We start from the raw sequence: 11,624 nt of genomic DNA, 5'->3' as shown, positions 1-11,624 counted from the left end.
ACACTTATTAACTATATGATGCTGGGCTCTAGTCACTTCACCCTGTTTGCCTCAATTTCCTCATCTGTAAAATGAGCTGGAGAAGGAAATGGTAAACCATTTCAGGAGCTCCACCAAGAAAATCCCAAATGAGGTCACAAAGAGTGGGGATATGACTGAAACAACTGAACAACATCAATGGGAACCTTCCTCAGTGCCAGGGCCTTCTTTGCCAGGAGCCTCCCTGTGATGTGATTCTCCCCTTGGTGAGTTACTCAAGGTGTCTTCCATTTTAGGGAGAGACATAGGTTTGCTCACCTTCATTTCCCTCCTGTTCTTCTTCTAGTCTGACTTTTTTTGTCTTCAGCACCAGGGCTTGGCCCCTCACCCTCCTTTCCAGCTCTTTTGGTGTTGCCTTCCTCCATGAAAATGTAAGCTCCTTGTATTTTTCTCTTCATTTCTATTTGTATTCCCATTGCTTAGCAACTGGTGGTATAATGAATAGAGTGCTGGACTGAAGCCCGGAAGCCCTTAGTTCAAATCCAACCTCTGCCTCTTGCTATGATACTTAACCCTCCCTCCTTTATTGTCCTCACTTTCTTCATCTGTACAGCAAGACTAATATGAGCATCCATATACCTCCTAGGGCTGTTTTGAGGATCAAATGGAATAATAATTATAAAGTCTGGCACATGATGATGATGATGAGGAGGAGGAGCAGCACAGGGCATGGTGCATGGTAGGGACTATGTAAATATTAGTGGTGATGATGATGATAACAGGTCTCACATATAGTAGGTGCTATATAAATGTTAGAGATGATGATGATGATGATGATGAGGAGGAGGAGGAGGAGGAGGAGGAGGACCAGAACAGGGCCTGGTATATAGTAGACGTTATAGAAATGTTAGTGATGATGACGAGGAGGAGGAGGAGCACAGGTCCTGCTGTATAGTAGACATTATGTAAATGTTAGGAGGAAGAGGAGGCAGCAGGCAGCAGAGCAGCTCAGAACCTGGTGTGTGTGTGTGTGTGTATGTGTGTATGTTTATATATATATATATATATGTATACACACACACATATGTGTGTGTGTGTGTGTGTGTGTGTGTGTGTGTGTGTATATGTATAGTAGGCACTGGTGGATGAGGAGGATCATCCAGTGGTACATATATAAAGTTGAATGAAGGTGATGATGACAATGATGGGGAAAAGGAGGAGGAGCACAGAGCCTAGTATATAATAGGCACTATATAAATGTTAGCAATGATGATGAAGATGATGATGATGAGGGGGAGGAGCTCAAGACCTGGTATATAATAGGCACTACACAAGTGTTAGCAATGATGAGAAAGAGGAGGAGGGGGAGGAGGAGGAAGAGACCTCGTGAATGATAGGCATTTAAAAAATACTTGTGACCTTACCTAATGCATATAAACATTAAATATTTCCTGACCACCAATGTGTGCCACATGTTATACTAGGAGAGAGAAAGAAATAATCCTTGTTTTCCAGGATATTCCCTGAATGGCACTCTAGTTGGTGAGGTGAGATGTGTAAATTGTAGTATGTGATAAGAAAAGTCCTGTATTCAAAATGTTAAGGCACAAAAGCATCTGGTTGTTAACATTTTTTAAAAAGTTATCTCTAGGGGTGGCTAGATGGCACAGTGGATAAAGTACCGTTCCTGGAGTCAGGAGTACCTGGGTTCAAATCCGGTCTCAGACACTTAATAATTACCTAGCTGTGTGGCCTTGGGCAAGCCACTTAACCCAATCTGCCTTGCAAAAACCTAAAAAAAAAGTTATCTCTACCTTGGCAGGTCATCATGGTCCCTGAACTTGGTTGGAATGATTATATGTTTAAGATTTATATTTTATTAGCTTATCCAGGGATGAATGGGCTTGGGGGAATAAATTCAGTTTAACAAACATAATATTTATTAAACAAATATTATTTTCAAGACATTGTGCTAGGTTTGGGGATACAAATTAAAAATAGTTACTTCCCTTCAAGGAACTTGTATTTTGCCGAGTTTGTTTTACCACACTCAAAAGACAGTGATTGGGGGCAGCTAGGTGGCGCAGTGGATAAAGCACTGGCCCTGGAGTCAGGAGTACCTGGATTCAAATCCGGTCTCAGACACTTAATAATTACCTAGCTGTGTGGCCTTGGGTAAGCCACTTAACCCCATTTGCCTTGCAAAAAAAAAAAAAAAAGAAACAGTGATTTATAAACCAGAATTCCAGTGTATTAGCTTGACCTAGAAGTATACTCAAATGGACCTAAAATTCTTGTCAGCTGGTCAGTGCATTCCTTTTCTAGCAGAAGCATCTAATTGGGGAATCAAATTAAGATAAGAAGGTTCCTAGATGAGTAGAAAATCAGAGTAAAGTGAGTTGAATGGTTTTAAGAGGTATTATCATCAGTCTGTAAATAACTTTTTGCACTATAAGAATTTACGATAATATATCTCCCAAGGTAGAAGGAATGCATGTGAACTGTCAGCTGGCCAGAATATTCTGTTTCTGGGATGGCTGAGGCAGGGAAAAAACTGTTACTGATTCAGTTCTATTTTTTTTTGGGATAACTTATAATTTTTAAAAAGACCTTCTTATGATGTTCATGATTTCAAATTCTAATTTGTTACATTTTTTGGTATGAAATTTTGGGGGGCAAAACTAGTGTTATTGGCCACAATTTCCAAGTCTCAATTGTATAGTCTTTTATCTATTTTGACCTAGAAAAGCATTTATTTTCTGATTTGTGAACTGTTCTCAAGAAGGATTGTTCCTCATTGGTACAACCAGTAAAAATTGCGTAAGCACCTAAGATGTTGCCAGGAGAGTTTAAAAAAGGAGGTCTAAGATTTTGTCTCTTATTACCCTTCAAAAATTTACACTCGTATCTGGGAAAGTATATGCATGAAACAGTAATGGGGATTCTGTTGTTCATATATTATTTCATTTGATCCTCATTACTGCCTGGTGAGGTAGGTGATGTTATTATCCCCACATGACAGAGCCATGGAAGAGCAGTCAGATATTTCCTAGGGTCACATAGCAAGTAACTGTTTGAGTTGAGATTCAAACCTGGGCCTTAAGAGACTCCAGGCCCAGGCCTCAAAATCCTTCCCACAGATTCTTTTTCTTATGTATTTGATAACCTGGCTCTGTGATATTAGACTAGATAGTTAGCCTCTTCTGACCTGTAGTTAAGTTTCATTCCTTCTAGCTCTGAAATCTGTTATGCTAAAACAGAATTCTATAGGAATCCAGAGAAGGAAGAAGTCTGTGGGTAAAAATACAATAAGGAAAAGCATTACAGAAGAAATAGGACTTGAACTGAGTCTTAAAGGATGGATAACAATTATTATATTTCCAAAGCCCTTGTTATGACAGCCTTGTGCTAGGGGAAATTGGAAGTTCCTGTAAGACTAGGTACTAATGGAGATTTTATCTATGAAGTTACATTATTATTGGGAAAAGAGAGGGTAGACTTCCCTGGTTTTAAGATAGATACAAAAAAAGCTAGAGAATTAACACTTTTTGCATTCTGGCTGGTGGAACAGGTAGAACTTCCAGGGTCTTAAATTAAGAGTTCCAGGATAATAGCTTTGGCTTATTCATAAATGAGAAAGCAAAGGTCTTACAAGATTTGAAGACCATAAGAGGTTCCCCCCTTGGAAAAAATTTATATACTTCAGATTCTAAAGGGGGAGGGTACAAAGATTTTTCAAGGATATAGAGGTCTTATAAATACAATTATCTATAAATCTGTATATGCATATATATTTGTATATACCAGGAATTCATATTAATTTCTTTATAGTCCTTACAATCCTTAGTGTGGAAGAGTATTACTTCTGGTTACAAAATTATAAGGTGTAAAACCATGTCTTTATGCATGTAATGAATGGAGAGAACATTATGGAAATTATTGCTATTTTCTTGTTGATCAATTGTTTTTCAGTCTGAATGTATTGACCCTACTACATATAATCAATAAATAGTAACCATAGTTAGAACTTATAGTCTATATATCTTTCAGGTGCATAACAGTAAAGATATGACCTGCTGTAGATAACATTTTGGAAAGTTTGACATATCTTGTCTCATATTTTCACCAGGATGCCCTTGAGATACATTAAAATTACTCTCACAGAGGTAAGAAAGTGGGTGTGTGAGTCATTAGGTAGTAATACTCTTTAGATTACCTTTTTCTTGGGTTGTATTATAAGTTAGGCTAGAAAGAACTTAGAGCAAGAGTTGAAGCCCAAATTCTCTGATTCAAATTCATCTTTATTTTCACTGCTCTATGTTGCATTCAGCAACATATGTGGTTTTTCACATTCCCCATTTTCTCTTTCAGATATCTTGAAAATTTATTCTTCAGTACTTTGGAAATTATATTTATTTCTATACTTTTCTAGAAGAGTATATGTTTTCTGGGCCAGCTGTTATTTAACTGGATGATGCTGCTGGAGTCTGGGTCATGAAACCAACACTTCATCTTCCCTGAATTCCTAGCAGATGATTGAGGCTCATGGGATTTAGTTTATTTAGTGTCATTTCTCTTTTGAGTCCAAATATATTGACTCTACTGTTATTGATGGAAAAGTTTGTTGTGGAAATCATTTTTTTAAGGTGTTTTTTTTTTTTGCAAGGCAATGGGGTTAAGTTGCTTGCCCAAGGCCACACAGCTAGGTAATTAATTATTAAGTGTCTGAGGCTGGATTTGAACTCAGGTATTCCTGACTCCAGGGCCGGTGCTCTATCCACTGCACCTAGCCTCCCCTGTTGTAGAAATCTTGAAAGAACTCTTCCATTTTTCTTCTATTTATTATCTTTTCATTTGTTATTAAATATTCATGAGGTGATCTGGTTTATTTGCACTTTCATGCCAGCAGCATTCTTCAAACTCAGTTTTCTCCCATTTGCTTCTTGGAGAATTATAAGATCATGGGATTAGAGGTTTAGGTCAGGAAGGAACCTAAGAGACCATCATCTTCCCTCTTCTTTCTCTGTAAAACCTTGTGAATGAGTTTATATTAAAAACTGGTGTTGCCTTTGGTGGCCACATTTGTGTAGTACCCTGAATACTGGATACTTTAATCTTGAATACTTTAAAAAGGACCGAGTCATTGTCCTATGAGAGCTTATAGTTTGGTAAGAGAATAAGACATCAATGTAGATGGCTTGGTATTTAGTGTTGATTTATGGGACTTGGCCAGGGGCACACAGCTAGCAAGTGTCTGAGGCCAGATTTAAACTTGGGTCTTCTACACTTTGGTCCTAGACTCTGTCCAGTGGAATAGTCAGTGTCCACCTCTTATCCCTTGTTCTCATTATGTAGTCAGTACATTCCCCCCTCCCCCATTCATATATTTCTCTGATGCTATCTTTTACCTCCTCTCTTCTTCAAAGTGCCTCATTTATAGATGTAACTGTAATCTACTCTTATCATGTTCCTCTCCATTCCTCTTTGTATAAGTATTTACTTTTAATTCCTGGCTCTTATATTTAGAGAATCAAAAGATTCATTAATTATTATAGATGATTTAAGAACTCTGTAATTTTTAGCAGCTTCTGTTGTCTTTTCTGCTGCTCCACGGGTAGAACTGTAGAATAGAAGTGGAAGGAAGCTTCATGGGTGGCAGGGCCATTTTAATGGTTGCTCAACATAGGCTTCTCTGCTCTTAGCCAGTCTAGTCCTTGGAAAGAAGATGAAGTCTCTTTAGGACTTGACTTGAATTCTTCCCTGTGTGTTAGGATCTGTCAGAAGTTGGACTTCCTTGGCATAACTTTCAAGAATGCAGGGATCCTTGTTTATCCCAGTGAAGGAGGAATCAGCAGTACTTTTGTCCAAAAAGGGAAGAGCAAATGGTTTGAAAGCATGACTAATTTCTAAACTTTGATATGCTGTTGGATGGATAGATAACAATAGAGCTGATCCATCAACACATAGACACTTCAGATAGACTGGGTCTAAAAATAAAAAAAAAAGCAGAAAAGAGTTTCCTGGTGCATTTGAAAAATGTGTAATGCTTGCAAGTAACCTTAAATTTCTCCCTGAAATCCCAGGCTAACTTTAAAACACTAGTATTCTTCCAGTGTGGGCATTTTGATGGCATAGTGGATAGCATGATGTGCCTAAAGTCAGGAAGATTCATTTTCCTGAGTTCAAATCTGGCCTGTGACTCTGGACGATTCATTTCTCCCCATCTATTTTAGTTTTCTCACCTATAAAATGAGCTGGAGAAGGTAATGGTAAATCACTCCAGTACCTTAGCCAAGAAATCACCAAATGGGGTCATGAACTGAAAACACAAGAGTAAAACAACTGAAAAACAATTATTCTTTCAGTGATTCTATATTCTGGTAAATCATGGGAATCAAAATTGACAGCTACCCAAAAGACAGTGGGAAAATTATATACACACACACACACACACACACACACACACACACACACACATAGTGAATAAAGGTAGTAGAATATAAATGATAGTTGCAAGAAGTGGCATAATGAAAGATATAATCCAAGAGATGAAGGCCTAGAAAAATAAGCAGGCCGATCCTGTAGGAAGAACTAGGGATAATATGGGACAACCCATGCTTTGGATCCCTACATAACACCTCTTAAGGGTCTGAGAGAAAAGATTTCAGCCTTTTGGGTGGAGCAGGGATGAGTTTTTGGAGGAACTTGGTCAGGAGTTGTAAAGTCTGAGATAATAAGGCTGTTGGAATCTGTACTATTTGAATGAATAATTTTAATACTCAAATAATAACAATAATAACTAGCATTTATGTAGAATTTTAAGGTTTGCAAAGCACTTTAATATATTCAATCCTCACAATGACCCTGTGAGGCTAGTGCTATGATTATTCCTGCTTTAGAGATGAGAAAACTGAGAGAGACAGAAGCTAAAAGGCTTGCCTTGTCTGAGGCAGGAGTTTAATTCACAGGAGGGTTTTACTAACTCCAGGTTGTGTTATCTTCTATATCAGCCAACTGCCATCTCCAATGATAGATCTAGAATATTGAAATAAACCTGTGAACAGAATATGTTAGAGCAATGACTTACTTATATGGTAGGATAAGAGCTGTTTTTTTCTTTTTTAAAGAGAGGAAGTACCTTTTAGATTTTTTTGGTTGAGATCCTTCAGAACAAGGACTTTTTTTCTTTTTTTCTTTTTTTGCCTTTCTTTGTATCCCCTCACTTAGATCAGGGTATGACACTTTGTTGTTCAGTTGTTTCAGTCATGACTGACCCTATGTGACACCATTGGGGGTTTTTTTGGACCGTGATATTAAGTGGTTTGTCATTCCCTTCTCAGTTCATTTTACAGATGAGGAAGCTGAGGCAAACAGTGTGAAGTGACTTGCCCAGGGTCACACAGCTGCTAAGTGTCTGAGGCTCAACTTGAATTCAGGTCCTTTTGACCTCAACCCAGCACTCCACCCGCTGCACCACCTTGCCTTTCCGAGCTGGCACATAGTAAGTGTTGAATGGGTGCTAGTTGACTTGTTGGAATCTGTTGACATTCCTCTAAATTTCCATGCTGAAACTTTTGACTGACTCAGACAGTCAGAACCTTCTTAATTAACAGTACCTTCTCCTTTTCTTTGTTCAAATACTCATTGGCTTTAAACTAGTTTAACTTCAGGATATCATGAAATCTTGGTTCAAGATTTTTTGTACCTTCCTCTTCTGTCTCCTGGTTGAACTCTTGCTCATGTTTTCATTCCATCTTTTTTCATTTAAACTAGCATCAGGTACCTTGGATATGCAGCAGCTGTGATAGATAAAGGTCTGGCCTTGGACACATGTCCAAGTTCATATCCTGTATCTGACATGTTACTGGTCACTTCATCTAAGACTGTACATACCAAATGAAGTTTGCAACAGGTTTCTGGTCTACATTGGTGCTGCTAGAACCCACATCAGGAATTTCTTATACTAATGAAATCACAGATCCAGAGTTCTCTTCCCTTCACCTCACCCCAAAAACACACAGTGCACTGAGGACAGCAGTAGATCGAAAATTTTAAACAAGACGTGGCCACTAGACTCTAGTTGTTTAGAGTTTAGTAAAGGGATAAGACACAATGCTGGAAGTTAATATACCATATAATATATCATATCTGCATTTCAGAATTACAAGGAAAGGTGCTCTGTGAGGGGTGGTTATTATTAAGCAAAGAAATCAAGGAAGACCTCCCAAAGGTGACATTTTAATTGTGCTTTAAAGGATAAAGAAATTCATCAGAGAAAGAGGAGGGCATTAGTCATGATTTAGAGGTATGTGAGTATAAGACTGTGTGTTTGTGTATGAGAGAGTCAGAGAGAGAGAGTGAGGGAGAGGGGAGAGAGCAGAACAGAGTGAGGAGAGGGAGATGAGAGAGTTGTCCATTTTGGCTGGTGCATGGAGTGTGGAAGGAAGTTATTTTTTTGCAAGGCAGTGGGGTTAAGTGATTTGCCCAAGGCCACACAGCTAGGCAATTATTAAGTGTCTGAGGTCATATTTGAACTCAGGTCCTCCTGACTCCAGGGCCGGTGCTCTATCCACTGCACCACCTAGCTGCCCCAGGAAGTTATTTTTAAAACTTAAGTGGAAAATTTCTCATTTCTCCAGAGCAAAAACTAAGTAAAATATCATCAAATAGACTTAAAGATCTAGAAATTTCCAACTTGTTAGATTAACAATAAAAAATAAAGCACACGTTACTATCTACAACCTATTTTATGTCTTTGTATGTTGATTAAATCCTCCTTTCTGGTGTTCATAGTCTGTGTTTACCTTAAAATATTCTTTTGTAGTTTCTTCTGTTTCTTTTCAGTGAAATTTGAAAGGGCATTGTACTTGTTTTTATCTGTGATTATAGTTTGTCTTGTATCATAGATGACTACTTACATCTTGTAAAAATAGTCTTTAATTGTGGGAAGAATATTCTGATACTACTGCTTAGATAATATAAAGAAAAAAGTAAAAAAACATATTCTTCAAAGATAAAGTGTTATTTTGTTTCAACAAGTCATATAAATCCTAATATGCTCTTAAATGTCCTGCATTGTAGTCTCTCAAAACAATTTTCCTGCAGTAATTGATATAAACTCATGTGATATTTATTTTTATTTATAGCTATCGTTTTTGTAATTTTTAATAATATTAAATAAGAATGGAATTCCTAACAGATTCAAACTGGTCCTCTTTGTGCTATAACCTTTTTAACTAATATTTTAGTCAACATTTTTGCTTTGATGTTCACTAGAGATATTGATCTTTACTTTGTCTTTTTCTGGTTGGATAACAAGACTATTTCTAACAAAAAGAATTTGTTAAATTTAAAAAATTTTTTCAAACAGGTTATGTAATATTGGATTTAATTGCTCTTAGAGTGAGATATAAATTCACTTATAAATTCTTCTGGTCCTAAGGGAATTCATTTAAGTCTTAGTTCAATTTCCCCCCTCCCCCGAAATAGGGTTATTTAAATGTTCTTTGTTAATTTGGCTATTTGTTGGGATTTCATTATTGGCATTTAATTGGGCAAAAGTTTCTAATAATTTCCTTTATTTCCTTTTAATTTTGAATTTTTTTATTTTTGACTTTGGTAATTTGATTTTATTCTTTTTATAAAAGATTAACTTTTTTGGGGTTTTTTTTTGCAATTAAGTGGCTTTGCCCAAGGCCACATAGCTAGGTAATAAGTGTCTGAGACTGGATTTGAACCCAGGTACTCCTGACTCCAAGGTTGGTGCTTTATCCACTATGCCACCTAGCTGCCTCAAGATTAACTTTTTGAATTTCTCTTCTCCCAGAAGAAAAAAAACCTGGTTTCTAATTCTATTTATCAGTTCATATTTTCTTCTTTTAGTTTTATTATTCTCTCCTTTGATTTTATTGATTTCTCTGTTGGGGTTTAGTTGAGGTTTTTGGATTTGCTGTTTTCCTGGTTTTTTTTTTTTTAGTTGTACGCTCAATTCATTAAACTGTTCTTTTTTTCTCTTTTGTTGAGTTGAAGTGTTCAGAAATTCCTCCTAAGAAGGCATAATATAATGGATAGTGTTGAATTTTGCATCAGGAAGATCTGTACTCAAATCTTCACTCAGTACTTATTAGCTATGGAACTCTTGAGTATGTTACTTAATATCTTGGGTCCTAAGTTTTTTTATTTGTAAAATAAGAGGATTTGCCTGCGGACTTCTAAAGTATTTTACAGCTCTAATTCTATGATTCTGACTTTGGTATTGTCTTCTATGATTTCATTTGTTTTGTAATTATTTAGAGTTCTATGAGTTGTTCTTTGACCTCTTTAGTATTAAATTTCTTTAGTATTAAATTTTGTGTCCATTTAATTTTGAGCCATTTCTTCAGTAACCTTTAATTGACATTTTATTGTGTTACTGTTAGTAAATGATTTTTTTAATATTTGTTTTTGACATACTCCTCGCAAGCATATAGTCAACTTTTGTTAATATGACATATGCAGCAGAGAAACACATATACTTTTCAATTGTGATTTTGTAATTGCCGGAGAATCATCATAGCAACTTTTCTATAGCTCTATTTAGGTTCTCAGTTGTTTTTCTCATTTTTAGGTTTGTCTAAGTCTGAGAAAAGTACATTGATGTCCCTATTTAGTTTTGATCTATCTCTCCTTTTAATTTAACTTTCCCCTTTAAGTACTTAATATGGATTAACTAAATATACTGAAATATTGATAGAATAGAATCTGGATACTGACTCATAGAATCCAAATTTGGATAATTATTTCATTATTTATGGAATTTTTAAATGTAAGTGATAGCATTTATACAATAGTTAACATTTATATAGTGCTTTAAGGTTTGAAAAACACTTTATAAAGATTATCTCATTTTGTCCTTAGACCAGCTTTTGGAATTTGGCACTATTATTTTAAGTAAGGAAACTGAGGCAGATAGAGGTTAAATAACTTGCTTAGGGCATCTAGCTAATAATTGTCTAAAGCAGTATTTGAATTCAGATCTTATTCCAGGTGCAACTCTATCACACTGTACTGCCTAACTGAAGAACAGTTTCCCTTTATATCTTTTAAAACTATTTTTACTTTCTCTGAGATTATGATTATTGCTCCTGTTTTTTTTTACTTCACCTGAAATATTAAAAAATTACACTTTGCCCCCCATTCTAATTCTGTCTTGTTAATCTTTATGTTTCATTTGTATTTCTTTTAACAATATATTATTGGATACCATCTGGAGAATTGTGTTCAATTCTGGCTTCTTTTTTTGTTCAGCCATTTCAGTTGTGTCGGACTCCTTGTGATTTCATTTGAGGTATTCTTGGCAAAGATACTGAAGTGGTTTGCCTATTTCATTCATCTCCCACCTGTACCACACACATAGATACCAATGATGATTTCTATGCCTGAAGCACTCTCCCTTTTCTCCTTAGCATTCTTTCAGGGTCTAGTTCTAGGCAATCTTCCTCCACTATGGCTTTTCCAGCTGTTCCTGCTCACAGTCATCTTATTTCTTCCTATGTTAAATGTCAACTTGTAAAATGTTAATTTTCTGGAATTTTTTCAATACAGAATAACAGAATCTGAAAATTGGAAAACGTCTTGGTGGCCTCATCTCTCTGCCCATTCCACTC

Source organism: Macrotis lagotis, chromosome 1 (assembly GCF_037893015.1).
Source record: "Macrotis lagotis isolate mMagLag1 chromosome 1, bilby.v1.9.chrom.fasta, whole genome shotgun sequence".
In the NCBI taxonomy this organism is placed as follows: Eukaryota; Metazoa; Chordata; class Mammalia; order Peramelemorphia; family Peramelidae; genus Macrotis; species Macrotis lagotis.
This window is presented reverse-complemented; position numbering follows the sequence as displayed.